Genomic DNA, 27,010 nt, shown 5'->3' with positions numbered 1-27,010 from the left:
CATCTTGGACCTTCATATGAGAATTTTCACTTCTGATGTGGCTCCTCAACTTTACTTAGAGTATGATGGATTAGAAGAGGACTTGACAACCTTATGCTCCTTCTGCTACTGCTAAGTGCTAGGAGCACAAAGTTTTATTATTATTTATTGTTTTCTTTACATATACTTTGCTTTTCTCCTCATTTTGATGCAAAGTGGCTTAAACATCATTCTCACCTCCTCCACTTTATCCTCACCATGACACCTCTGTGAGATATGTTAGACTGATGGGGGGAGTGTGTGTGACTGGCCTAAGGCCACCCAATAAACTTCCATGGCAGAGTAGGGATTTGCACCTGGGTCTTCCACATCCAAGTCCATCACTGTAATCTGTACACAATGCCAGCTCGCTTTTTGTGATCATCTGTGATATTGTCTTGTATCAGGCCCGGAGTCAAAGTCCTCCTGGCAATAAGGTATCTATTCTGTCTGTCCCTGGAATGTGGCTAAACATGACATTAGAGGGCAAGTGGTAAACCATGTACCTTCATCTACCCTATCACTCAGTTGGACTTGGAGATCTGACTGCTCCCTACATGAGCTACTTATTTTCACACTAGAAACAAATACTTACCAATGAACTATGATTCCTCCAACCACACAGCATAAGTCTGCCAGGAGTGGTGGTGGGATAAAGTTTTGGGGAAAAGTCACCACAGTCTGTCCTGCAACATTGCTTCTGGAGAAAACTAGGAATTGCTTGAAACTGTATGGTTTCTGTGGAAACCCCAAAAGTTACATTATGGTACAGACAGCTACAGCCCCATATCCCTGCTCCTAAAGCTCTCGCTGGTTGCCAGGCATAGCATGGGGAGGGGGAGGGAAAGGAAAATTTCAAATGGTCACTTTTGGGCCAGTGACCAACTTTCCAAAAGAATATGTCAGAACCATGAGCAACCGTAGAACTGGAGTACATCTGGATGTCCCTTTCAAGAGCTATTCTAGTAAATGGAGATTCCACTGAAGTTGGACAAGAAAGGTTGCCACACAGAAAGATTATCTTTAATTCTCTTAGCGCAAGTAATGTAATTTGGGGGAGTTTAGCAATTGGAACTTCAGTTTTATCCTTTGCCAGGTTTGCCTTCCTTCCCTAATTTTTGTGTGATTGCCTCAAAGCTATTGGTATATGATCACAGGTTTCTTTGCACTAGAAAAAGGCAGTTGTCTTTCTGTGCACATCAGGCCTATCCAATCCACAACTACCTACTTGAGGAAGGAAGTGAAGGCCTCAAAAGCAAACTGTGCAGTGAAACACTTAATTTACAAGGACAAGGATGTGCTCATGGCTTATAAATACGAGAGTTACTATGGCAGGTAAAAAAAGCCCGCTTCCTGACTTTAAAGAAAAGAAACTCATATATTAAACAAATGACCTAATTAAGTCTTACAGAGAATTTTTAGTAGCACCTCATTGCCATAACTACCATCTTGCATCATCAAAGAGATATAAGACAAGTTCTTAGTAATCAGGGAGATAATTAATGGTGGCATTTCTATGTAGCAATAGGAATAAATAAAAGTTTGGTTTTTTTAAATTGCCTTTGGCCCTTTGTTGGGTCATGGTCATAGAAAGTGCAACTGAAACCTTTAATTAACCTTTCTCTAATTCAGCATTACAAACTTAGCATCATTAAAAGTATAAGAGCTGGTAAATTTATTCTATATTGAACTAGATTAATATGAGAATTAATTTTGGAGTAAATTATACTGTTTGCACATTTCAGTCTGTCTTAGTTAATTGCATGTCTCTTTGTATTTTTATATAAAAATGCTGATACTTTTCTGGGTATTGTCTCTAGTCAGATAAGTCACAGCTGTTACAAACTTTACCCAGGCAGTCCATTTCAGATTTGGATTCACTAAGTGGCCTATCTCTTATGACTAATTTTTAGAGCCAAACCACATATCATGTTTGCATTATGTGGCTTGGTTCTTTAAGTCCCAGAAAGAAAGATGACTGGTTCCTGTATTGTCTTTCTCCCCTTTCATTTTTTTTTTAAAGTGGAGGATATTTTCAATTGGGAAATTACATGGAGAGGATGTCCTACTTCCTTGGCATGGGTCCTGGTCCTAAGGTTGCCAGCCTCCAGGTGGCAGGCAGAGATCAGCTCCCCTGTAGAAAATGGCTGCTTTGACGAGTGGACCCCATGGTCCATGCTGAGGTCCCTCCCCTCCTGAAACCCCACCTCCTCCTACCTCCAAAGTCTCCAGGTATTTTCCAACACAGATCTGGCAACTTTACCTGGCTGATTTTTGAAGCCTAATTAAACATCCACAGATCCCTAGCAGCACTTATGGGGTGTTCTTTAGCATTAGATTTATGGAGTTGGATGCAGTGAACCATCAGCAGAAGGCTCTGCAGCTGTGGATCTTTGCCAGGAACCTCTCCCTGCAACAGGCCCTACTGACTTTGGGAAAGTTAGGCTTCCCAAATCCCCCGCCTGGGTGGGGGACCCCAGTTTTGGAGCCTCCTCTCCCCGCTGGCCAAAAATTCAGAAAGCGGGGAGGGGAATGGCAGCTCCGATCCCAGCAGCTTCTCTCCCCTTACCACCGATCCCCGATGCTTTTACTCCTCCCTTCCCTTCCCTTCCCTTCCCTTCTTACCTCGGATTGCAGCAGCTTCTCCTTGCCCCTCCCCTTCCCACCCAGCTCCATTGCAGCAGCCGGAGCTTTCCCAGGCTGCTTCCTGCCCCGCCCCAAAGGACCATGAGCCTTTGCACCTCCGGAGGTGGTGAAAGGCTTCAACTTCCTGTGTCTGTGAAGAAGCTGGCTGGTGAGTAGAGAGGCCAATCCCTTACATTTGCGAGAAGGGGTGTGTGTGTGTGTGTGTGTGGAGGAGAGGGAAACATCTTCATTATTCCCTATTTGTGAATTGTTTCTCATAGGGTATAATGGGGAATTGATCTGGAGGTTTCGGGGGCTCTGGGGGAGCTATTTTTTGAGGTAGAGGCACCAAATTTTCAGTATAGTATCTAGTGCCTCTCCCCAAAGTACCCCCCAAGTTTCAAAACGATTGGACCAGGGGGTCCAATTCTATGAGCCCCAAAAGAAGGTGCCCCTATCCTTCATTATTTCCTATGGAAGGAAGACATTTTAAAAAGTGTGCTGTCCCTTTAAATGTGATGGCCAGAACTCCCTTGGAGTTCAGTTATGCTTGTCACACCCTTGTTCCTGGCTCCGCCCCAATGTCTCCTGGCTCCACCCCCAAAGTCTCCTGGCTCCACCCCCAAAGTCTCCTGGCTCCACCCCCAAAGTCCCCAGATATTTCTTGAATTGGACTTGGCAACCCTCGGGAAAGTTGATTGCTGGGATTATGGTGGGACCCCATGAACTAATAACCACATGGTTTGGAAGTACACTGAGAAGGAGGAAAGGGGGGGAAATTGCTTGTACCAGCAGATCTATGCTTCCTCAATGCAACTTCCTGACCCATGTGACTATCAGTCCATGCAGTTCTTGCGACCCTGTGAATCAACTTTCCTAGGACTAGAAAAGACTGCTGGAAGGGGGGGGGCAGAATGCAGCAAAGATCTGTGTGATCCTTGCGCTAACCTGTACTCTGTAATATAGGAAGATCTGGGAAGATACAGAATCTAGAAGAAAAGTACTATATAGATTCCTGACATGTTTCTGATATATAAAAGGTAGTTCCCATGCTTCTGTCATACTTGGATGTGACCAAGAAACAGAAGTCAGAGAGGCTCTAGGCAGCCTTGCCCATCATCACAGCAAGACTGATCAGCTCATAGTGCTGCATGAGGGGATAAAGCACCAACGAGGCAGGTGCTGGAGCAGCTGTTGAAAGGCTACATCCTCTATGAGGGAGAAGGGTTGGCTGGAAATAATGTGGCAGGACTGGAGACTTCTCCAAAGAGTGTTAGCATCTGCTGGTATTTGGGCAGTGCTAACAACTATTTGTCCTTTGTGGACATCTCCAAGAATGGATCAGGGGGCTTCAAGACCTCTAATGATGCCCTGATAGGGATGGGTTCCTGTGGTCTGGCAGAATGGGTTTGGTGTCTGAGAACAGCGGTGTGTGGTACAGGAGGGTTGGAGGACTTATTTCCCCCAAGATGAGCAGCTTTGGAGTTTCTAGGCAACCACAATATAAATAGCCTTTGAGCCTTGGTTTCTGACAGTAAAAGGCAGGGGAAAGGGTAATGACCTTTGCAGGGGTATTTTGGCCTTTGATGGAGGATTCATTGGAGTCAGTCCAATTACCAAGCAACTTAATATCACATGGGCATTTCATTACTCACTGTTTAACAATAGCCATCATGTAAAAGCTAGTGTCATGTAATGGTTACAATTTTCAGCCTAGGATCTGGGAGACCTTGGGCCAGACACGCATTCTCAGACTAACCTACCTCACAGAGTTGTTGTGAAGTTAAAATGGAAGAGAATGAGGGTTTGTGTGAAAGCTGGGGTATAAATGAAATAATAAATATTGCTGGAGTTGGGAGCAAAGAAAAGGTATTTTGGTGGGAGTGGGTGGAAAAGAGATACGGAAGCAGGAAAACAGGAAATGAGGGCTGCCAGGTGGAGGGAAAGAACTACTATGGGGAAAGGGATACAAAAGAAAATGAGATGCTCCTCATAAACCCTTGAATGTACCCTATTGCAGAACTGGCCCTGCCTGATGGCTGGCACTGTACAGCTTGACTTTTCCCAGGGATAGGTGACCAGGGCAGGGAAAGAGAGAAAACTGAAGATTGTGGGAAGGGAGGCAGATAAAGGTAGGTTGGCTGGTGGACAGGAAGAAGAAAGTATGAGAAGGTGGCCTTTCAGAGAAGAGAAAAAAAAGTTGGATAGGGGCAGTTAGACACCCCAAGTCCCTGTGAATCTCCTGCTAATTTAAGCCTCCCATATCATGAAACTGAATTGCTTGTGCACACTTTTTAACCCACTGGTTGAGTACTCAAGAGAGAGAAAAATGGGGTAAATGTTTTTTAAACAAATAACTAAAAACTGGAAGTTAATGGGTGGACACACACTGAATATGCAGTATTATTAGAAAAAGAAAGAGTGCAGTGCATATTGAATATGTTTAAAACACATGTATCAAAATGTACATTGTTCACACAAATGAAATTTCTATAAATTAACAATGAATCATCAGAAGAATTTGCAATGGTATCTTGGACATAGCAAAACTTTCAAAAATATAGGAAACAGAATGTTGATTATTCATCCAGTCCTAGCCATATATCACTTCAAGCTATGCTGTATGCAGAACATGAATCAACACCCTTATGTGATGTGGACACCAGTAAAATAAAAGTGGGGGGGAATTTTATCACACAGCAGTATCCAATTACAAATCCAAAAACTTAAATGGTTTATTTATATTCACCATCCAGATCAAGGCTACAGATAAACAGCTCCAAAAGGTGCTGTACACATATTGTCATCATAGTAAGTAACCTCTTGGTAAATGGTTGTCTGCATTCAACCAAAGAAAAATAAAAATCCATATTTTATAGAAGCAAGAAAACACCGTAGATTCAAAGGTCATACAGGATACATTTTTGTCATACGCTAAGGTAAAACTGAGGTACATTGGACATACCCCATAATTGCCAGCTAGTCACATCTTCCCTATGTCATTTGTCACATTGTGACAGTTAAAGAAAAACGAGCAGGAAAAGGAGTTATTTTTAATGTGTGTCTCATTACCAAGTTAAGAAAGCCTTCTCTCAATTTTTTTAAAGACACGCTGAAATGATTTCTAAATAAGAAGACAAACCAAAATAGAAATTTACTCAATTTTCCTGGGAAAAAAATACTGTGGCTTCTGCTAAAGATTTTTTTTAAGACTATCTGAAATTCATCCCAGAAGGGATACATAAGAAGTTGTGAGTGATGTGATTAACAATGGCACTTCACTGCATTATGGCAATAGGAATGAACAGGAAGGTGTTGGGAGTTTAATTGTTAAAGCTGCCATTTCTCTTGCCCCTTTGCTCCACCGTGGCTCTTGTAATCATACTGGAAAACTTCTATTAACCTTCTTCTATTTGAATCAATCTTTTTGAGTTAATACCATCAAAACAAAATATGTTGCCTGCATAAAAGATTGCTGTGCCAAATTTTTGTGAAGTTTGATTTTTGGTGTAAAAGCTGTGATGGCGGAACAGATGAAGCTCCTGCCGAAAGGCAAGCCAACATTTATGAAAAATTACTTTTCTGCCAAACCATGCACAGCATGATCCCACCTCCTATTTTGGCAAGGGGGAAGAGCCATGCTGTGCATTGTGCTGCACAGTTTCTCTGTAGGATCAGTGATCTCCCCACTCTGGGCAAGGGCTTTACCAATAAAAGGGGAGGCATGCAGCTGCCACTTTAAAGGAAAGATATCCAAAAACATTTCCTTTCCTTGGCAAGTGGTCTGCCAAAAGACCTAAGTTGTGTGTGTGGGGGGGCGGGGGGGGGGGAGAGAAATAGGAGCAGATGATATTGTGGATTACTTCCTTTAAAATGGTAGACCATAGGTATGTATGTATGTATGCAGTCTGAACAATCACTGAAACAAAGGATTACTGGATGAACATTTTCACAAAATAGGTGTCCCTCCCATTAGGTTCACCAAAGTTCACCACACTAACTGTTTAATCTGAAACTGTTGTGATTTTTTAACCTCAATTTTAATGGAAATTCTAGGTGATGCAAATGACACCCTATTGCATGTCAACAGTGCGTTTCCTATGGTCCCCCTTTTTTTTCTTTGAGATGTGATTTGTGGTGATCTTTAAAAACATAACATATGTTTACAGAGCCATGTTCTCCAGTGAGGGCAGTCAAAGCACTACTAAAATTTCTCCTCTGTCTTCTGCTTCAAACTAAGTTATTCCTTGTTCTTTCCCATGATATTATGAATCAATTGTTCATTATCACAGCTGTTTGAACTGGGAGATTAAATGTTGATTTTTGCTTTGCATGTAACATCACTTTCACTTTTGTAACATCATTTTTATTGCTATTACCATGCTATTAGAAAATTACACTCATAAAAATGTTAAATAAAAATGAGGAAGGCTTTGCTTGAAACATGAAGAGCAGTACTTACCTCACTATAGAAAGAGATAACTAAAAATGGATTCAAGAATTCTGTATTTAGAAGTTAATTAAGAGGTATCATATGAACAAGAAAAAATACAGGAAGATACAAGGCTTTTGCAGAAAGGGACTTAGTAAATATAGAGTAGGATCTTGCCCATGGGGACAGCCATTAGTGGATTTTTGCAGACAATATTGTATCATGCAAAACATAGTTTCAATTCTGCTTACAGCTGGCTGTGGCAAAAATGTGATTTACCAGCACAAAAGTATCTTAAGTGTTGGTAGCAGTCCACTAATTTGAAGCAGACAAGTGCTTTTCAGGAGTGCTATGAATTTCACAGCCACTCTCTAACTGGAAAAATCTCCATTTCAATTCCACTTCTCACTTCCATGAATCAACTTCAAATCTTTATTCACACAATTATTTATTTATTTTAATTATTCTATTTATCATCTGCTTTTTTCACTCAGTCTCAAGACAGATTACACATTCTAAATAAATCAAAGCATTCAATAGAAGACCCTTAATGAGCAATGCAATTGGACTAGAACGTTTAAAAAGCGAAACAAAGCAAAACGTGTTAGACTCAACATATTAAACAATGCTGGAAATGGTATTACATAAGTAGAAAACAATGCAGTGAAAGCAAGATAATACAGCCAAAATATTTTTAAAAACACTATATATGATGATATAGCCCACAGTTCCAGTCCCTTTTATAAACTGCCTTCCATTGTAATTTTCTGTTGATGTAATTTTTATGTTGTAACCGAACTTTTTTTGCATTAAATTTACACATTTTAATGTCATTTTTGTGTCAATTGCATATATGAGACATATAGTGTACAAGCAGCATAAAATAAACAAATTAGGTGTGAACACCAACAATGAATGAAAATGAGTGAAATAAAAAGGCTTATGATGATAACACACAAACAAAAGATCAAAAGGCTAAATTTGCCACATCTTAGTACTTTTTCTTCTTGCCTCCCTCCTTAAAAAAACAAGTGAAAGCAAGGTGCAGTGCTTTCCATGCTTCAACAAGGCTTTGTTAATTGCATTTTGATATTTAACTGAAATGAATATTCTTTCCTGTTCATATAATTTTTATCCCAGTCTCCTTCCAAGAAGTTCAGGGCAGCTTGAGTCTCTCTCCATTCGATTTTCAAAACAACCTCACAAGATAGGAGAGGCTGACCAGGACTGACTGGCTCATGATCACCCAGTGAGTTTGATGGAGAGTAGAAATTTTTGAACCTCAGTCTCCCAGTCTGTCACCTCTTAGACTTTGGTGGTTATGCCTGCCATGTATGTGAAAGCAGAGGGTCTGATCACTTAATTTTAGATACTATCGTAACCACAAAGGATAACATTTTACCTCCAGCAAGCAATTAAAGGCACAATCCAGAATGCAAGCCAGGCACAATTGTAACTTAAAGATAACCTATTTTCTATTTTATTTTTTCACCCTTTCAATTTGATCTAATTGTAGAGAAAGATGCTGACTTGCTGCTGTGCTATTTTTCAGCCATAGCAAGGGTTTGTGGAAAAAAAAAAGAACAGGTGATATTCACTTGGAAAAGGATTGTTGAAATACATGCATGCAAATCCCAACACCACTTGTAGAAAGAATGCATGATTCTGGCAGTTCTAACTTGGCAGTAAAAACTGCAGTGACATTGAGGTCTTAGTTATGGATGGAGTCATTATACTAATCGGTACCAAAACATGAGACTTGTTGGATTAAGTAATGGCTAAAATGCACTAGTGACTGGTGCCCATAGAAGCTGGAGCAGCAGAGGAATCCAACACCACTAATCTGCAAAATAGATAGTAAATAAAAACAATATGCATCCAGGCTGTGCATTTGTACATTGATGTCCTACTCTGTAAATCTGCAGTTAATGCACTGACTGAGCCAACAGCAACAAACCAATAACAAAGTGCTACACAAGCTAACTAAGTAGAATAACACCAACAGCCAGCAAAAGCACCAAGCTTCACAGAATAAAGTTCACCATACTCCTCCTCTCTTCAACAGATGGAAGTTACAGTGGAAACAGGGCTGATGCCAGGCTTTTTGGACCCTAGGCAAGGCTACCTACTTTGCCCCCCCCCCCCAAGTTTTAAAAACAGAAGAAATGCTGGAAGAGCCAAATAGTTGCTACCTCTGAATATTTGCCTTGAACTCCAGTTGACCTGATGAAGAGTTCGAGTGAATGCAAGGGCTTGCACACTATTTTCAGGACTTTTGTTTTGCAGGGACCACTTTGCCTGCCATGGAGCCCCAAGTGGGGGTCAAAGCTTCCCCAATAGTCCTTCGGGGTGTCAGGAGAGGAGGAGGGGGGAGAAAAGGGAGATCTAGGAGAGGAGGAGGGGAGGCACTGAAAGGGGGTTCACTGGGTTGTTGAGGTACACCTGGACAAGGTAGCTCTTCAGCCTACCCATGGTCCAATCCAGGGAGCAGATGATGGTTTGGTCGGTGTTTTTCTGGTTGGGTGCCTTGATGATGAGTATGACGGATGGCTCCACTGAGGTGGGTGATGGCAGCAGCAAAAAGTGGCGAGTGAGGAGGAGGCTCAGCAGTGGCAGGCAGGAAACAAGTGGCATCCAGGGGAGCACAGGCCCTGGCTACCCATCTCCATCTGCTGGGAGCTGCTGCTGCTGCAGTGATGGCAGCAGCTTCTTGCTCAGGCCTCGCCTCAGCAGTGGATGGAGGAGGCTGGTCTGGTAACATCACACACCAGGACTGCACAACATTTATTTATTTATTTTTCATACTTATATCCCACCCTCTTCGCCGAAGCAGGCTCAGGGTGGCTAACAACATTTTAACATCAAATGATAAAACAGTAAACAAACAATTACAATAATCAATTATCAATGAAGCAGTTAAAACCATTTAAAATAGTTTAAAAGTATTAATACAATTTTAAAACAATTTTTGGTGCTAAAGTTAATACAGTGCATTCAGTAGTGTTGGGCATCTATGTAGTTTGGCTGAAGGCCCTGACATCTTCTGGGAGTTGGTTCCACCAGTGGTGGGCGGCATTTGAGAACTCTTTCTCTGGTAGTCTTCAATATCGCCTCCCTCGGCCCAGGGATTGACAATAGGTTTTGCGATCCAGGTCTAAGTTCCCTCTGGGGAACATGTGGGGAGAGACGGTCTCTAAAGTAGGCAGGTCCTCGGCCATATAGGGCTTTAAAAGTAATAACCAGCACCTTGTAGCGAATCCAGAATACTATTGGCAGCCAGTGCAGCCTCCGCAGCCCCGGCTGTATGTGGTCCTGCATAGAGAAACCCAATAACAGCCTGGCTGCCGCATTCTGCACCAGCTGCAATTTCCAGATTCAGGTCATGGGCAGCCCCATGTAGAGGGCATTACAGTAGTCTAGTCTCGAGGTGACCATTGCATGGATCACCATTGCTAAGTTGCTGTGTTCTAGGAAAGAGACCAACTGTCGTGCCCGCCTAAGGTGGAAAAAGACGGATCTCACAGTGGCTGCTATCTGGGCCTCCATAGCAAATGTGGGCTCCAGTAGCACCCCCAAGCTTCTGACTTTGGGTGCCGATATCAATGGCGCCCCATCAAAAGCTGGTAAAGGGATTTCCCTTCCCAGGCCACTGTGGCTCAGACAAAGGACCCCTGTCTTCATTGGATTCAGCTTCAGATGACTCAACCTGAGCCACCCTGCCACAGCTTGCAGTGCCAGGGCTAGATTTCCTGGGGCAGAGGCAGGCCGGCCATCCATCAGCAGAGAGAGCTGGGTGTCATCAGCGTACTGATGGCAACCCAGTCCAAATCTCCGGACAATCTGGGCAAGGGGGTGCATATAGATATTAAACAACATCGGGGAGAGCACCGCCCCCTGAGGCAACCCACAGTTAAGCGGATGTCTCTGGGATGATTGTCCCCCAATCGCCACCCTTTGTCCCCAACCATGGAGGAAAGAGGAAAGCCATTGCAAGGCCAACCCCTGAATCCCCACGTCGGCGAGGCGGTGAACCAGCAACTGATGGTTGACCATGTTGAACTCTGCCGACAGGTCCAACAACTATACTGCTGACCCACCTCGATCCAGTTGTCGCTGAAGATCATCCACTAAGGCGACCAGCACTGTCTCCGTTCCATGGCCTGGGTGAAAGCTGGACTGGTGTGGGTCTAGGACAGAAATGTCCTCCAGAAAACTCTGTAACTGCAGCGCTACTGCCCTCTCAAGGATTTTACCCAAAAAGGGTAAATTTGAGACCGGCCAATAGTGTGCCAATTTGGCAGGGTCTAATGTTGGTTTCTTCAAGAGGGAATGGACTATCGCCTCTTTGAGGGGCTTTGGGAAAAGCCCCTCCGAGAGGGACCTATTTACAATATCCCACACAGGATATTGAAGCTCCATCCGGCACGCTTTAATCAGCCAGAATGGGCAAGGGTCCAGATCACATGTTGTTGGATGTACAGTTGCGAGGATTCTGTCAACTTCCTGAGTGTTGTAAAACTTTCTAAGGCACGGAAAACAGGCATGGCGCCTCGAGCTCACATACTGCTTCAATTGTGGCAGGGAGGTCATGGCAGAACCACGAGACTTTATCCGTGAAGAAAGTTGCAAAAGCCTCACAGTCAATATCCAATTCCCTATGATTTGGTCTGCCTTGTGGCAGAGTTGTAAGGGTCCGAATAATACTAAATAATTGGGCTGGGCATGAGTTTGCAGATGCAATCTTGGCCGCAAAGTAAGCTTTCTTTGTGGCTTTGACTACCATCTATTAGGATCTCATATACTCTCTATAAGATGTTCTGGTTGCTTCGTCATGAGTCCACCGCCACTGCCTCTCTAGCTGTCTGAGCCTCCGTTTCATCAGCTGCAAATCTGTGTTATGCCATGGTGCCATCTTTGAACGGGGGCGTAGAGGGTGCTGGGGAGCGATCTCATCAATGGCCATGGTGAGCCGATTTTGCCATAACTTGACCATGTCATCGAGCGAGTCGCCAGGGGGCCAGGGATCCCGCAGTTCCCTCTGGAACCATATTGGGTCCATTAGGTTCTGCAGGTGAGCTAAAATATGCTTGTCACTTAAATGAGTTTGGGGAGGCACATCCGCATGGGCCTTTAGGACATAGTGGTCCGACCATTGCACTGCATCAGCAGTAATTTGGGTCACTGTAACCCCCAACGCAAAGATAAAATCCAGCATGTGCCCGGCCTGGTGTGTGGGTGTAGTTACAAATTGGAGTCCTAGCGTAGCCGTGGATGACACTAGATCCGTCGCCTGATTAGAGTTTGTGTCATCGGCATGGACGTTGAAATCACCCAGGATTAAAAGCCTTGGGTGTTCCAATGCCAGCCTGTTGCGGCCTCCATCAGGGATGATAAGGCGTTGGCTGGTGCGTTAGGCGATCAGTACATCAGCCAGATTGCCAAACCCTCTCCAACATCCCACTTCAAACTTGCACATTCAATGCCATCGATCTCTGGAGTCGGGAGAGCCTCGAAGGAGTAAGCCTCCCATATGAATAGTGCCACTCCCCCCCGCCCCCTAGTCCGTGGCTGGTGGAAGACTGAGTACCCTGGGGGGGCACTTGAGAGAGGGCTACCGTCTCCCTGTCACATACCCAGGTCTCAGTCAAGCATGCCAGGTCCATATCCTCAGGAAATCCCGAAGGATTGAGGTCTTATTGTTTATGGACTGGCATTGCATAGCACCAGTGACGGAGGTGAGTAATTCATCCTGGCCTCACCCCTGTTACCCTTGGGATAGGACACAGACTGGAAGGGGGTCGAGCACCTACACGTCTCAGCCGCCTTTCACTACATTTATGTCTGTTCCCACCATCATATTTTCCCCTCCCCAGGAGTACTGGAATCCCCAGGCCAGTCATCCCTCCCCACTGGTCTCCACAGTCACCTCAAACCGGTATAGGATGCCCTGTTATAATCCTGTATTCCAGTTAGGCTCAACCACTGCTGCCCTCGCTAACTAAGAACCCCACCCCAATCAATCTAACAACCCAGTCAATTAACCTCCCCTAAATGGTTAATTAATTCTAAAACCCCTTAATCTAATCTCATTAATTAAGTAGCTAAACAATTTATCCCTTAAGCCAATTAAGTTCTAAATCCCCCCCACCTCAATTTACACTCTTAACATAGCTCCCAAGACAGGCCTCCAGGGAGCCCCACCTCCCTAGGAGCAAATGGTAAACTGCAGCCCTGGCCCCAAAGCAAATCTAAAATGGAGGCCAGAAGAACAATCACCCACTCGAGCTGGTGGCAGCTCTTTCTGAGCGAGGGACACTAGGGCATGCTATGACATGGTGGTGATGGCAGGCCCAAAACTGTGCCTGTGCAAGCAGAAAGGGGGTAACATAGAAGGAGGGGAAAACTCAGGTGGTGGCCCATGTGGGCAGGCAGCGGGCAAAATTTGGCTGGGCTTAGGGGCATGCAGGAGCCCACCCTGTGGCCAGATGGCACTCTGGGTGAGGGCCTACCTCGCCAACTCCCTAGCGCCGGCCCTGAATGGAAGATGGACTTTCAAGCAGAAAAAATCTGCTAATTCTGCAGGAAGTCAAATCTGCAGCAGCAGCCCAGTTAGCTTGGGCAGGCCATCCCTGCCCATGTAGCCCAGGCACCAGCAGCGTCATGTAGCCCAGGCACCCACAAACAAAGACCTTTGCTCCCTTTGTAGCAATAAAGGCAACCACAGCAACGGAAGCCCTTGGCCACCACTGTTCACACATGTGACATATGTAGCAAACAGAACATGGAAAGCCCTGATTTGTCAGTGGATTCCACTGACCTGACCCTGATTTGTCAGTGGATTCCACTGACCAGAACTAGCAGTCTTTTCTTGCTTTTCTCCAGGGTTATTCCTTTTCCAGTGTTTCCTCATGACAAGAAGGCCTTCACCAATGAAGAGCCTTCCTTTAGGGAAAAAGGTTGTCCATGGGAGTCTTGGTAGGAAGAATCTTGCCTGCAGAGCTCCACAAAGACAATGTAGAGAGTGACCAAGGAGAAGGCTGAAAAGCTTTCACCTCCTAAACAACTAATAATTAAACAGGCAGATACAAGGAGGTTGGGAATAGCTAAATCTGGTGGGATAGTACCCCATTTATTCTAATAAGGAAAGCCTTCCCTAATCAAAACACAAATTGTTGATGTAAAATTCTTTTTCAGGCTCACATACTTAAAACAAAAATCTGTGAACAAGCCATTTCCTCTTCGCCTAACATACCTTGTAGGGATTTTGTGGGGGCAAAATGGAAAGAGGCAAAACCATATAAATCACTCTGGGATCCTTGCAAGAAGGGACTGATAAAAATATGATAGGTATACATATAAACATCACTTCACTAGGCTGAGGCTTATGTATCCCAGTCTATTGGTTTTCAAAATGGTGAAGTAAAATGTGTGGCCTTCCGTGATATTCGTTGTATTGCACATGATGGATTTCTCCTCTAGAAGTAATTTAAGCAAATAGATTGATTTCTCAGATATGACCAAGAGGCCTAGAAAACTAATCCAGCCTCCAGACTGACAATTGCTACAAATGGAGCTCACTGAAGCTATCATGAACCCTTTTCAGATGTTTGACTTTGGCACAGCAACTATATGTAATGGGAGCATGCAGTCACCATTTCATGTGAAATGGGTAGTAAATATTTTTCCATGTACATACAGGTTTTGTACATGTGAATACATACAAGTGTTCCATTTGAATGTACCAAAGCTGGAAAACATACACATCCTAATAGAAGAAGAAGAAGAAGAAGAAGAAGATATTGGATTTATATCCCGCCCTCCACTCCGAAGAGTCTCAGAGCGGCTTACAATCTCCTTTACCTTCCTCCCCCACAACAGACACCCTGTAAGGTGGGTGGGGCTGGAGAGGGCTCTCACATCAGCTGCCCTTTCAAGGACAACCTCTGCCAGAGCTATGGCTGACCCAAGGCCATGCTAGCAGGTGCAAGTGGAGGAGTGGGGAATCAAACCCGGTTCTTCCAGATAAGAGTCCACATACTTAACCACTACACCAAACTGGCTCTCCAAACTGGCACAAAATGATGACTGTAAGTATTGGGAACATTATGGGAGGTATGCACTCCTGTTATACAGAGTGCCAAAAATGAATATCTGAAATAAGCTATGGAGGAACATACTCTTTTTTAAAAAAAAGTCTAGCTATTTTAGCCTTCTTAGACCCCTCAAAATAAATCCAAATTGATCTCCTTAACCATCTTTTTAATTGAACTGTTTAGTAGTTTCAAAAATGCCATATGTTGATGGCCATATTTACAGATTTTTAACTTATTGTGTTCACCTTATAACTAATTAGAAAGTAAATGATTAGCTGAGAGATTTAACATATTATTAGCATGCTTTTATGTGTTTTTTCTCTTTCTGAAATAAATACTGCAATGTTTACATATGCTCCACCCCCATCTAGTCACAATTACATGACAGAAAGTCTTGACTTTGAAATTTATGGCTTGGAGGATAGGAAAATAAACATTTTTTGTTTGCATTCTCACATTGCATCATAGCAATCTTGCCATCAGTGGTAGGTCTTATTTCTTGTACCACCATTTTGTTCATTTATTGGTATCCATGTAGTTATTTCTTTTTCACACCCTGTCCTTGATTTCATATTCCTAAAGGGCCCATCTTGAAAAACTGCTTCTGGCACAACAAGATCTCTTCATCTTTGAGGTCACGTTTGAGGCTTTTGTTTAGTCACAAGTTCTGTTTGGATTTATCTTCCATGTGTCTACTTGAATATTCAAAAAGTCATCAGCTAGTCTGATTTGTTTTTTTTTTTATAAGTCATGTAAAAGACTGATTTGCTTTGACAGGTGGATCAGGAACAGAATTGGAGCTATTTTATCTGGACCTAATTAAACAACCATCATTACTGGCAGGCAGGTATGTGTTTGTGATGACTTAAAATTATCTTGATTGGAATGAAAATGCAAACTATAAGCCACAAAATTGACTGGGTTTTTTAAAAAATGATTTTTAAAATGCATGCTCTGTGGTGTTTATATTCTACATCAACTGCAAGCAGAAATTAAAATAATATTATTGTAAATTCTATTCTGTTTTATTTCAGGGCAATTTCTCAATAGTTCCCCCCCCTCCCCTCATTTTATTTCATTTCAGTTAGGCTTGCACAAGTGGAGCTTCCAATGGATTATGCCCAATTTTCTTTCTTTGTTCAGTGTAGTTCCTGTGGTTATCTCTATCTATTTTATGTTGATTTGTTTTGTTTTCCATTATATGATCTGAAGTAAAAATTAGGCCTATGCCATTTAGTTGACTGCTGTTTTAGATTAGTTGGTTAAATATTTTTAGATTGGAAAATGATGCATTCTGCTACACATTTCCCTGTCCTCTTCAAAATTATTAACTGCTTGTTAACTATGTATAAGGATCAAGAAGCAACTGTCAGAATGGGATATGGAACAATTGATTGGTTTAGAATAGGAAAAGGAGTTCGACAAGGATGTATATTGTCACCTTGCTTATTTAATTTATATGCAGAGTACATTATGCGGAATGCTGGCCTGGATGAAGCAGAAGTTGGAATTAAGATTGCCAGGAAAAACATCAACAACCTCAGATATGCAGATGATGCTACTCCAATGGCAGAAAGTGAGGAGGACCTAAAGAACCTCTTGTTGAGGGTGAAAGAGGAGAGCACAAAAGTAGGCTTGAAACTCATCAAAAAACCTAAGATCATGGCATCTGGCCTCATCACACCTTGGCAAATAGAAGGGGAAGACATGGAAGTAGTGACAGACTTCACATTTCTGGGATCCAAGATCACTGCAGATGGTGACTGTAGCCATGAAATTAAAAGATGTTTGCTCCTTGGGAGGACAGCTATGGCAAACCTGGGCAGTATAATAAAAAGTAGAGACATCACCCTGCCAACAAAAGTCCATATAGTCAAAGTGATGGTATTCACAGCAGTAATGTATGGCTGTGAGAGCTGGACCATAAGGAAGGCTGAGCACAGAAGAATAGATGCTTTGAGCTGTGGTGCTGGAGAAGACTCTTGAGAGTCCCTTGGACTGCAAGAAGATCAAATCAGTCAGTCCTAAGGGAAATCAACCCAGACTGTTCCCTGGAAGTTCAGATGCTGAATCTGAAGCTCAAATACTTTGGCCACCAAATGAGAAGGGAGCACTCCCTGGAGAAGATCCTGATTCTAGAAAAGACAGAAGGCAAAAGAAGAAGGGGATGGCAGAAGATGAGATGGCTGGACAGTGTTACTGATGTAACAAACATGAATTTGAGCAGACTTTGGAGGATGGTGGAAGACAGAAGCACCTGGTGTGACTTTACCCATGGGGTTGCAAAGAGTCGGACTCAACTGTGCGACTGAACAACAACAACAAAACTATGATAGTGTAGTATAGTGGTTTGAGTATTAGATTAGGATCTTGGAGACCCTGGTTCAAATCCCTACTGTACTATGGAAACTTCCTGGGGGACATGCTCAGCCTAACCTACCTCACATGGCTTGTTGTGAGAATAAATGGGAGGAGCGATGTAAGCCCCTTTGGGTTCAGATTGGGAAAAAGACAAGGTAAATAATATATGTATAATACTTCCAAAAACCATACATGGCAGACAATCATCTTATAGGAGGCATTCTTCTTTCTCATATGTGCAACACAGAGTGCCTCTTCTAAGCTGATGTGATAACATTTAGGCATCATGTAAATACAATGAATGAATGCTTTTTCTTCTGTAGAATTGTTTTAGTCTTTGACACATTTAATAGATTGCATAAACCTGATTTCTTTAACTGAGCGACAGCCCTATTTTGATATCAAAAATATACAAGAAAAGAGTGAGAAGGATTGGTACAATAGCTTGTGCAGTCCAATAGCTTCAGTGATTCAAGAATATGTGTTGAATAACAGTTTGTATGCTGGACTCATAGTGGGAAGATCTGGGTTCAAATGCTCATGAATTCACAGGGAGACTTCAGGCCAGTCAAGTCTCTTAAGTGTAAATAGGGTTGCTATGAAAAGAACCTGGAAGAAAACTATATATCCTGTTCTGAGCTCTTTAGTGAAGGAATGGGAAAGGCTTTGAGAGATGTGTGAGGATCTAGGGAATTTGTGCCTACCTCCAGTCAAAACTGTGGTCTGGTTTGGGCCATCAGGACTAGCAAAAGACCTAAGATGCTGAGAGGAAAGGGGCATTTCTGCATCTTGTTCCACCTTCTCTCTTTCCAGGCCTCCTCTATGTTGTCTAGAGAGAACCTGATGCTTTCTCTCTGGTGTGCTGTTTGGCCCCTTGTATTGACTGCATCTACAGTAGATACACGTAGGTCTAACAGCTAGCTCTGACCTCTCACAAAATAGCTGTGCCTCATGAGAGGTTGAATGGTCCCTCCCTTGTGGCTGCAGCTGATGCATGCTGTCTGCCCCACTCCCATATCCATCTACCTCCCCTTTGACGGGTGAGCCTGGCTGTTACTGTTGCCAGCATCTTTTTAAAAGGAACATCCAGTGGCATGGAGATACTGTGCACCAGCCAGCTTGGTAGTGGTGGACATCATGTTAGGTCCTATGACAGCCCAGAGGTCAGGGCCAAAGCTGCATCCATCTATTGTTTGGATGAATTTGGAGGCAGTGCTGCAACAGGGTGAAGGTCTGGCCCCAGACAAAATGATAAAACTGTGATAGATGCTTTAAAATATGTTGGATTAGTAAAATCCATTGCTTAAGAGATTTATAGCCATTAGCTTGTTGTGATGTGACAAAGCAGGCTCTGTCTCTTGGATATATTCAAGAAAGAACTTTCAGTTTCTTTCTTGGGTGATACGGGAGAAAAGAAAGGAATGAGAGGCAAAATCAATCCCGGTGTAGTATGAGAATGGATATGTAGCACATGGGCAGTCAGACCACACAGTTCAGTTCATCAAAGATCACAACTAGAAAATCATTTCATATACTAGTGAACTTATCTAGAATATCTGATATAATGGCTATTCATTCCTTATATGTTAGTTGCTCAATGTTCAAACAACCAAGGTAGGTAGAAATATGAAATAATTATAGTATAATATAATGAAATAATTATAATATACAGAATTAATAATTAACACATTGAAGGCATATCTTCACATCTTAAACCCTTTTTAATGAAGTTACAGGTTCAGTTTTAAAGTGAATCCTACCTTTTAGGATTTAGGGTGAGAGTACCTGGTTAAGTTGAGCCTAGTGCTATATTCATTGTGGATACAGTGAACATAATGATTTGCTTATTGTGATGGATTGCTTTTCAGTATGTCATTTATTGCCTTTTATAGATTTATGTCTTCAATTCAGTACTATGCTGGCACAGTAAGGGCCAGTTAACACATGGACATTCACCATGGAATCATGTGGTTTTATTTTATTTACTTTCAATTTATATCCCACCCATTCCAGATGGACTCAGGGTGGCTAACAATCATAATAAAACCAACATCTCAATTTCATATATAAAATGATAAGACATAAACATTTTACAATTTAAAACGAAGTATTGATGCTATACAGAATCTTAATGCATAGGCGGCTCAGATTGTATTAGGCCTTTTTTCATTTCATTTCATTTCATTTCATTTATATTCCACCCTACCCCACCAAGGCAGGCTCAGGGTGGCTCACAACACAGAAGTTCCAACAATAGGAACTAAGAATTAAAATACATAATAATTAACATAATTAAAACAACTAAAATATCAATCGATCAGTGTCAGTGTGCTATCTTCCAATCTTCCTTCAGAATATTTCAATGCCGGTCAGTTATAAGCCGGAAGAGGACTGTCTTACAGGCCCTGCGGAACTGTCCAAAGTCCCACAGGGCCCTGACCTCCTCCGGTAACTGGTTCCACCAGCAAGGGGCTGAGATTGAGAAGGCCCTATCCCTAGTTGACTTCAGCCGGGCCTCCTTTGGCCCGGGGATTACAAGCAGATTTCGAGAGCCGGATTGCAGCACTCTCTGGGGAGCATATGGGAAGAGACGGTCCCTAAGATAGGCCTTCCATTTATCTGTTGGTGGCCCTTCTGTGGAATCGCCCAGTAGCATAAAAGCAGCAGCCTTCTCACCTAGTTGCTATAGGCCTGTTTAAAAAGTTCAGTTTTACAAGTCCTGCGGAATTGGGAGAGATCCCGCAGGGCTCATGTCGCCTCAGGGAGAGCATTCCACAGCATTGGTGCTGCCACTGAGAAGGCCCTGGCCTGTGTAGAGCCCAGTCTGGCCTCCCTTGGTCCGGGGATGGACAACAGATTTTGAGTACCCAAATGCTGTGCTCTCTGGGGAACATATGAGGAAATGTAGTCCCTTAGATAGACAGGTCCTCGGCCATATACGGCTTTAAAGGTCAATACCAGCACTTTGAAATGGACTCGATACACAATAGGCAGCCAGTGCAGCTCTTTCAACACCAGTTGAATGTGCTTTCATCTAGGGAGTCCCATTAACAACCCTGTCACAGCATTCTGCACTAGCTGCAGTCTCCGAGTCAGAGTCAAGGACAGCCCCATGTAGAGGGCATTACAGTAGTCTATTCTCAAGGTGACCATAGCATGGATCACCATTGCTAAGTTGCAGTGCTCCAGAAAAGGGGCCAACTGGCATACCCGCTGCAGATGGAAAAAGGCAGACTTGGCAGTGGTTGCTACCTGGGCCTCCATAGACAAGGAGGGCTCCAGGAACACTCCCAGACTCTTGACCTTCAGGGCCAGAATTATTGGCACACCATCAAAAGCCGGAAAGGGCATCTCCTTTCCCGGGCCAACTCAGAGACCTTCGTCTTCGTTGGATTCAGCTTCAGTCTACTCAGCCTGAGCCAAGATGTCACAGCTTGTAATGCCAGGTCCAAGTTGTCCAGGGCACAGCCGGATCGGCCACCCATCAATAAATAGAGCTGGGTGTCATCCGCATATTGTTGACACCCCAGCCCACACCTTCTGACAATCAAGGGGGCGCATGTAGATGTTAAATAACATTAGGGACAGAACTGCCTCTTATGGGACACCACATTTGAATGGGTGCCTCCGGGACGATTCTTCCCCTATCACCACTCTATGTCCCTGACCTTGAAGGAAAGAGGCCAGCCATTGCAAGGCGGACCCCTGAATCCCCACATCGGTGAGGTGACTAGACAGTAGCTGGTGGTCAACCATATCAAATGTGGCTGACAGATCTAGCAACCTGCTCATTTCAAAGTGAACACGTTAATTACCTCATATAGATCTGTAATAGAGCTTGATGCCTCCTAGAACTAAGGATGTTGAGAAACTGTGACAAATACATGATCATCAGTCAAAATTACTTTAATTTGGACTCTTTACATGCACATGAGTCAACCTTCTCATCAGAATATCTCAGCACAGCTCTTTTGCTGTCCAGCTGGGACGCCGTGTCAAGCAGCTTTGTAGCAGCACAGTAACCTCCTGTGCTACAAGGTCTTGGCTCAGTCATGCCACTTGCATGCTGAAATTGGTCTCAAGAAAATTTTCCATGTCCTTGGGCAGTTCTACCAAATCTTCACCAAAGTACAGTAAAACACTGTCCATAGTTGTACTGATAAGGAAAAGAACAATATGATTTCATGTTGTAAGCAATATAAATATCCCATATTTCCCTTTTAAATGATTTGAGTGTCATATTTATTTACTGCGTAAATATCCATATTTGTACATAGTGCCATGCCTAAGCACATATGCTCCTTTGCCAGGGTTACTCAATTACCCACAAGTTCAGTTCTTGAACTGTCTGGAAGTCATGATCAGCACAGTCAAATGGTCAACATGCTGTTTATATTCAAAAAGTTTGCATATACTTGATTGTGCAAAAAATTAAATTCCACAGATGCATTCTCATGCTGTTTTACTGCAGTTTTCCCCATCTATCTACTGCTGCTCCCCTTCCCCATCTGTCATTCATTCTATTTTTTAAGTACATAAAACATTTACATTATACAGTAAGATATGTGAGATGTCTCCTGACCCTGACAGCTGCCCAACTTGCTGTTCATTAACTAATGGCAAAGGCAGAGGAACTGTCCGGCTCTGCAACAATTTGCACATGCATGTTCTCTCGTTGCCTCAAGGGAACATTAGGTATTTTTTCACTTTCCACCCCCCACATAGGTTAATTAAAAAACACATCCTGACAGTGCAGGTGCAAAGATAGAGAGAACTGAGAGTAATCTGAACTTGAAAAGAAGGTCATTTTAATGGTTCAGCCATGTCTGTGGTAGACATGTGTACTTTAACCAGTGATTACTTGGGGAAATGTTAGTTTTATTACTAGACACTCAAAATTGTTCAAAAATATATTGCAAATATTTTTGCACATCTGCATGCTCACATTTCTTTTTCTACTTGGACTTCTCAATCTTGCTGGGGAAGAGAGATGGGAAAGCTATGACTTTCCTTTTTGCTGGCTGAACTTTACAAATGCAAAATACTTCATGTGTTCTTCCCCTGCAGGCTGGGAAGTGTAGTTCAATCCAGCAAGGTCTGAGCAGGCACCAACTTAATCAGCACAACAGATGGATAAATGCCATCAGCTGTTCAGGTTCAAAAACTCAACATTCACTCAAAATTATTTTAATGCATGCTGTATGCCCTGTCCATAATAAACCTGAGGCATATGAAATTCAGGCAATCCAGCAACTTCTAAGCAAATGTTAACAGCAACCAATCCATCAGCCACCGTGAAGAAACTTGCCAACTGTGGAAGAACAAGAAGCAGATGCAAAAGCACTTGAATTTGTTTGAATTGAGAACAAATCAGCCAATGAGATTCTATTGGATACTCAAATTGATAGAAAAAGGATAATGCATGTAAGTAATTTCAATTTCTATACATGTTCTTTAGGGGGAAAATGTAAGTATCACTACCTAGAACAATTAACAAATTACTAAATATATGCTTTTTTATCACCTTCTCTCTAATCTCTGAAAACTGAAATAGGGCTTCATAAAAGAGTGACTTTCCAGTAGTTATAAGAACTACTAGGGGAATTAAAGGGGGAAAAGGTGAAGCATGCCAAGACAGAGTATGTAAGTCGGTATATAATTGGCTTCATCTCTCATAGAGTTCTTTTCTCACATGCATTTAGCAAACTGGTACCAGGCAATGATCAATGCCTGAGCCACAAAAGCAGACAAAACCAGCTGAAAAAGCAATCCTGGGCCTCTTTAAGGAAGAAGAAAAACTTTTCCAATTGATGTAGTGCTTCATAAATTAGCCTAGGGACACCACATAGATTGTGCTCTTGCCATGCGTATAGAATTCTACCCAATTAATAATTTTGCTTCTCAATAAAAATACATCTGAGTAGCAATTGAATAGGTTGCAAAAAAAGAAAAAGGCACTAACCCCATTCTTTGTTCAGGAGAAATGTAAATGAAGAGAAGAGAAGGAAGCAAGTTCCCATTGGTTATCTTGTTCAGGAAGGCATTTTTATAAAGGAAATATGGCTTATAATGAATGGAATGGTTCAAAAAGATGGTATTATAAAGAGAATAGGACTGTAGTCCATGCCACTATTGACACCATCTGTTATATATTTGTTGTATGTATTATCCTACTTCTCCTACATTGTTTTCTACTTTTGCGATTATAATCTCTGCTTTGCTTGACATATTATATCTGATACTTCTTTGCCCTGTCTCTATTTTTTGTAATCCTAGTTCCATTGTACAGAAGAGGAGGGGGAGGAGGAAGAGAAGGAGTCTTGCAGCAGTTTAAAGCAGTTCACTTTGAGTCCTGCAGCAGTTGACAGAGTTTGTGTGCGTAGGAAGTTTTCCCCTGTGTGAGTAGACAGTTGAGTGCAACTCCAGAACACTGTGGTAAAGAAACAAAACTCCACAACAGCCAGTAAAACAGTTGTATTTTGGGTTAACACGTAAGAGGCAGTCACAGGCAGGCAAATGGTCATACACAGAGTAGCAGTCCTTCCAATATGCAGCACCAAATCACAATCCAATAGAGAAGTCTAGAATCCAGTCCAATACATTACGTTAATAGCCAAGCAATCCTCCAGAGTAACAGTATATCAGTCTGTTGTTCCTCCTCTCACATACGTCCTTCTCCTTCTCCTCCATCCACCATCGCCCAACAACTACTGTGAGCAATGCTATCACTGATATAGTGCAGCCACCCAATCCCATCACAGATTGTAACATTAGCTGCACCTGTCCCTCTCGTGACTTCTATTACAGCTGTATAGTTTTAGTTGCATAACCTTGACTCAGCAGTTTAGTTCTCTTAAAGCAACTTAACACTGACAGCAGTTTACAATCTCCTTTCCCTTATTCTCCCCACAACAGACACCCTGTGAGGTAGGAGGGACTGAGAGCTCTGACAGAAACTGCTCTTGAGAGAACAGCTCTGATAGAGTTATGACCGACTCAAGGTCACTCCAACAGTTGCATGTGGAGAAGTGGGGAATCAAACCCGGTCCTCCCAGATAAAAGTCAGCACACTTAACCATTACACCAAAGTGGCTACTTTATTGGGTTTCTCATGCTATTTGATTGCATTGTTTTATATACTATTTAATCTTCCTTGGGTCTCGGTGAGAAAGGTGAGCTATGAATAAAGTAAATAAATAAACAATTTACACCCTGATTCTAAACATTCTCAAATCCAGACCACAATCCACATAATACCTTCTACTAGGACCAACCAAATCACACATAACAGTTTGCAAGCTTGAACGCTTGTACCTTTATGCATCTTTTTGGTTGGTCCTAATAGGTGGATTGTGTTTGGGGTTTTTGGATTTCTCCTTTAGACCAGCATGACTGACAACTTATTCCTAAGCATTCTTGCTAGACTACCTGCTGGCTGCAATAGTGTAATGTGTCTTCAGTGCTGGCATCTAATTTTGTGGCTTAAAAAGTCACACATCGACATGCCTTATCAGAAGCACCTTATTTGGTGGTGCTGATATTGCAAGTAGTCTACCTGGTACTAAAAATGGTTTTAAAAATGTGAAGATTGTGGGGGGAAACCTGGTTCACCCTGTCTCAATGTTGACTTCCAAATTTGGGGGGACCTTCAGCAAACCTGTATTTCTCGTAAACTCAAAGACACTGGGAGTGCACACTGAGAATTCTTTTCTGTTACTTCTAACCTTCTCTATTCTGTACCTATAGTGTGAGCAGCAGCATCAGTTAGGACTCTTGGGCCCTTTGCTGTTTTAAGAGCCCCGACCAGGGCTTTTTTTGTAGAAAAAGCCCAGCAGGAACTCATTTGAATATTAGGCAACACCCCTGACATTACCATTGTTTTGCACAGGGCTTTTTTGTGGGAAAAGCCCAGCAAGAGCTCATTTGTATATTAGGCCACACCCCTTGATACCAAGCCAGCTGGAACTGCATTCCTGTGTGTTCCTGCTAAAAAAAAAGCCCTGGCCCTGACAAATAACGCACATTAGAGTTGGCTCACTCTGCAACCTAACTCAGCCCGAATGAAATAAAAGGGGCGGGGAACCACTTCTAAGGGTTTCATATTGAATTTCTCGTATCACTGTGTACCAGTATGCATAGCAATTTTATTTGGAACATTTTACATTCATTTTAGTTTCTATTTTGTATGCCATTAATTATTGCAGTGGTCATTCCCCCCCTCCATTTTTGTTTGCATTGAGAAACACATTTCTTACTGTAATCACCCCCACATCCAGTGGGGAGGAATTTCTCTCAGACTGTATCCTCCCAAGGTATTTCCACCCCCCAACACAGTTTAGGTAGCCAGGAGAAAGTGCTGTTGTTTTACAAGTAATACAAATTCTCAGTTCCACAGTGGACAGAGGCAAATCAAGAAAATGAGTACAACAGGTATCTACTAACCGGGGGGGGGGGGGGGGGGGGAGCTGTTCTATGAGTCATTATATCCATATTTAAACTGGATGGAGAGACTGAAGTATATTTTATTGAAAATAGACTAGGCAGGCAACAGAAGGCAAATCCCATCCACTTCGGTGTCTTACTCTATTCCATACTGGAGTTCTTGAAACCACTTTTCTCTCAGCTCATGTCTGGCATTGGCAGCAAAAATATTGAAATAAATGGAAGATAGTGAGGAAAGGTGCAGGAGGAAAACAGAGTTTAGCTTCCATTACCTGCCTGCTCCAATTTTATTTAGAAATGGACTTACTCACTGGAGATACAGTTGGGACAATCTGACTTGAAAAGCACACCAGCAATTTCTGCTGGTTGGACAACATCTCCATCAGTCACATATCTGCTGAATCACTGTGGCTGATTTTACAAGGGGCAAAAGATCCAGTAATGCTGCACTTCTGAAAGTGACCATCTACATTACAATCTGTCTTCGCTTCTGTTTTGCTCCGGTGTTTTGACTATCATTTACATTTAAAACCCTGAATTGGCTCTGAAAACGTTTTCGCCACTGAGTTGCTGCTGACTTTCCAAGACTACTTTTGAATGAGGGTTTTCCAGGAAGCTTCAGATCTAAGATCATAAGTGTAAATGTTTTACTTCTGTTTGGCACATTGTTTAGTTAACAACAGCAGATGTCCTTTTCAGCACCACTTGCTACTGGCTGTTGGTACCTATGATGTTTCTCAGACCTATAGATCAGCTATGACAATCTGATTTGTATTAATAAAATTGTTATAAGCAGTTATAAGTAGTAGTGCATATGGCTAAAGTAGAAGATAATATAGGATAGAATGCTTAGGCAAAGTAGTTCCTTTTAAAAGAAAGCATTTGTTTTGACTCTTACCCTGGCTAGAGAAATTGCAAGCGCATTCCACAGGTCAAAAGGTGCTAAGGCCACAAAGATGATATCTTTCCTGGGAAACAGGGCAATAAACTCGTTTCTCAAGAAAGAACAAACGACCTCTTAAACCTGCCCCCCTCCATG

The 27,010-nt window shown here is 42.6% G+C and overlaps 1 long non-coding RNA gene across 1 annotated transcript in view; it reads left to right on the top strand.

Annotated features, from left to right (window-relative positions):
- LOC132567663 (uncharacterized) overlaps positions 1-22,327 on the top strand; it is a 32,215-nt gene extending 9,888 nt beyond the window's left edge. Inside the window, exons 2-3 of the long non-coding RNA XR_009555105.1 lie at positions 15,946-16,015; positions 22,255-22,327. This is a non-coding gene — a long non-coding RNA (uncharacterized LOC132567663). The remainder of the gene's footprint in view (positions 1-15,945; positions 16,016-22,254) is intronic.
- Positions 22,328-27,010: the final 4,683 nt, after the last annotated feature.

Source organism: Heteronotia binoei, chromosome 2 (assembly GCF_032191835.1).
Source record: "Heteronotia binoei isolate CCM8104 ecotype False Entrance Well chromosome 2, APGP_CSIRO_Hbin_v1, whole genome shotgun sequence".
Taxonomy (NCBI): domain Eukaryota; kingdom Metazoa; phylum Chordata; class Lepidosauria; order Squamata; family Gekkonidae; genus Heteronotia; species Heteronotia binoei.
Note: the sequence above shows the minus strand (reverse complement) of the source record. Positions and strands in the feature narration are given on the sequence as shown.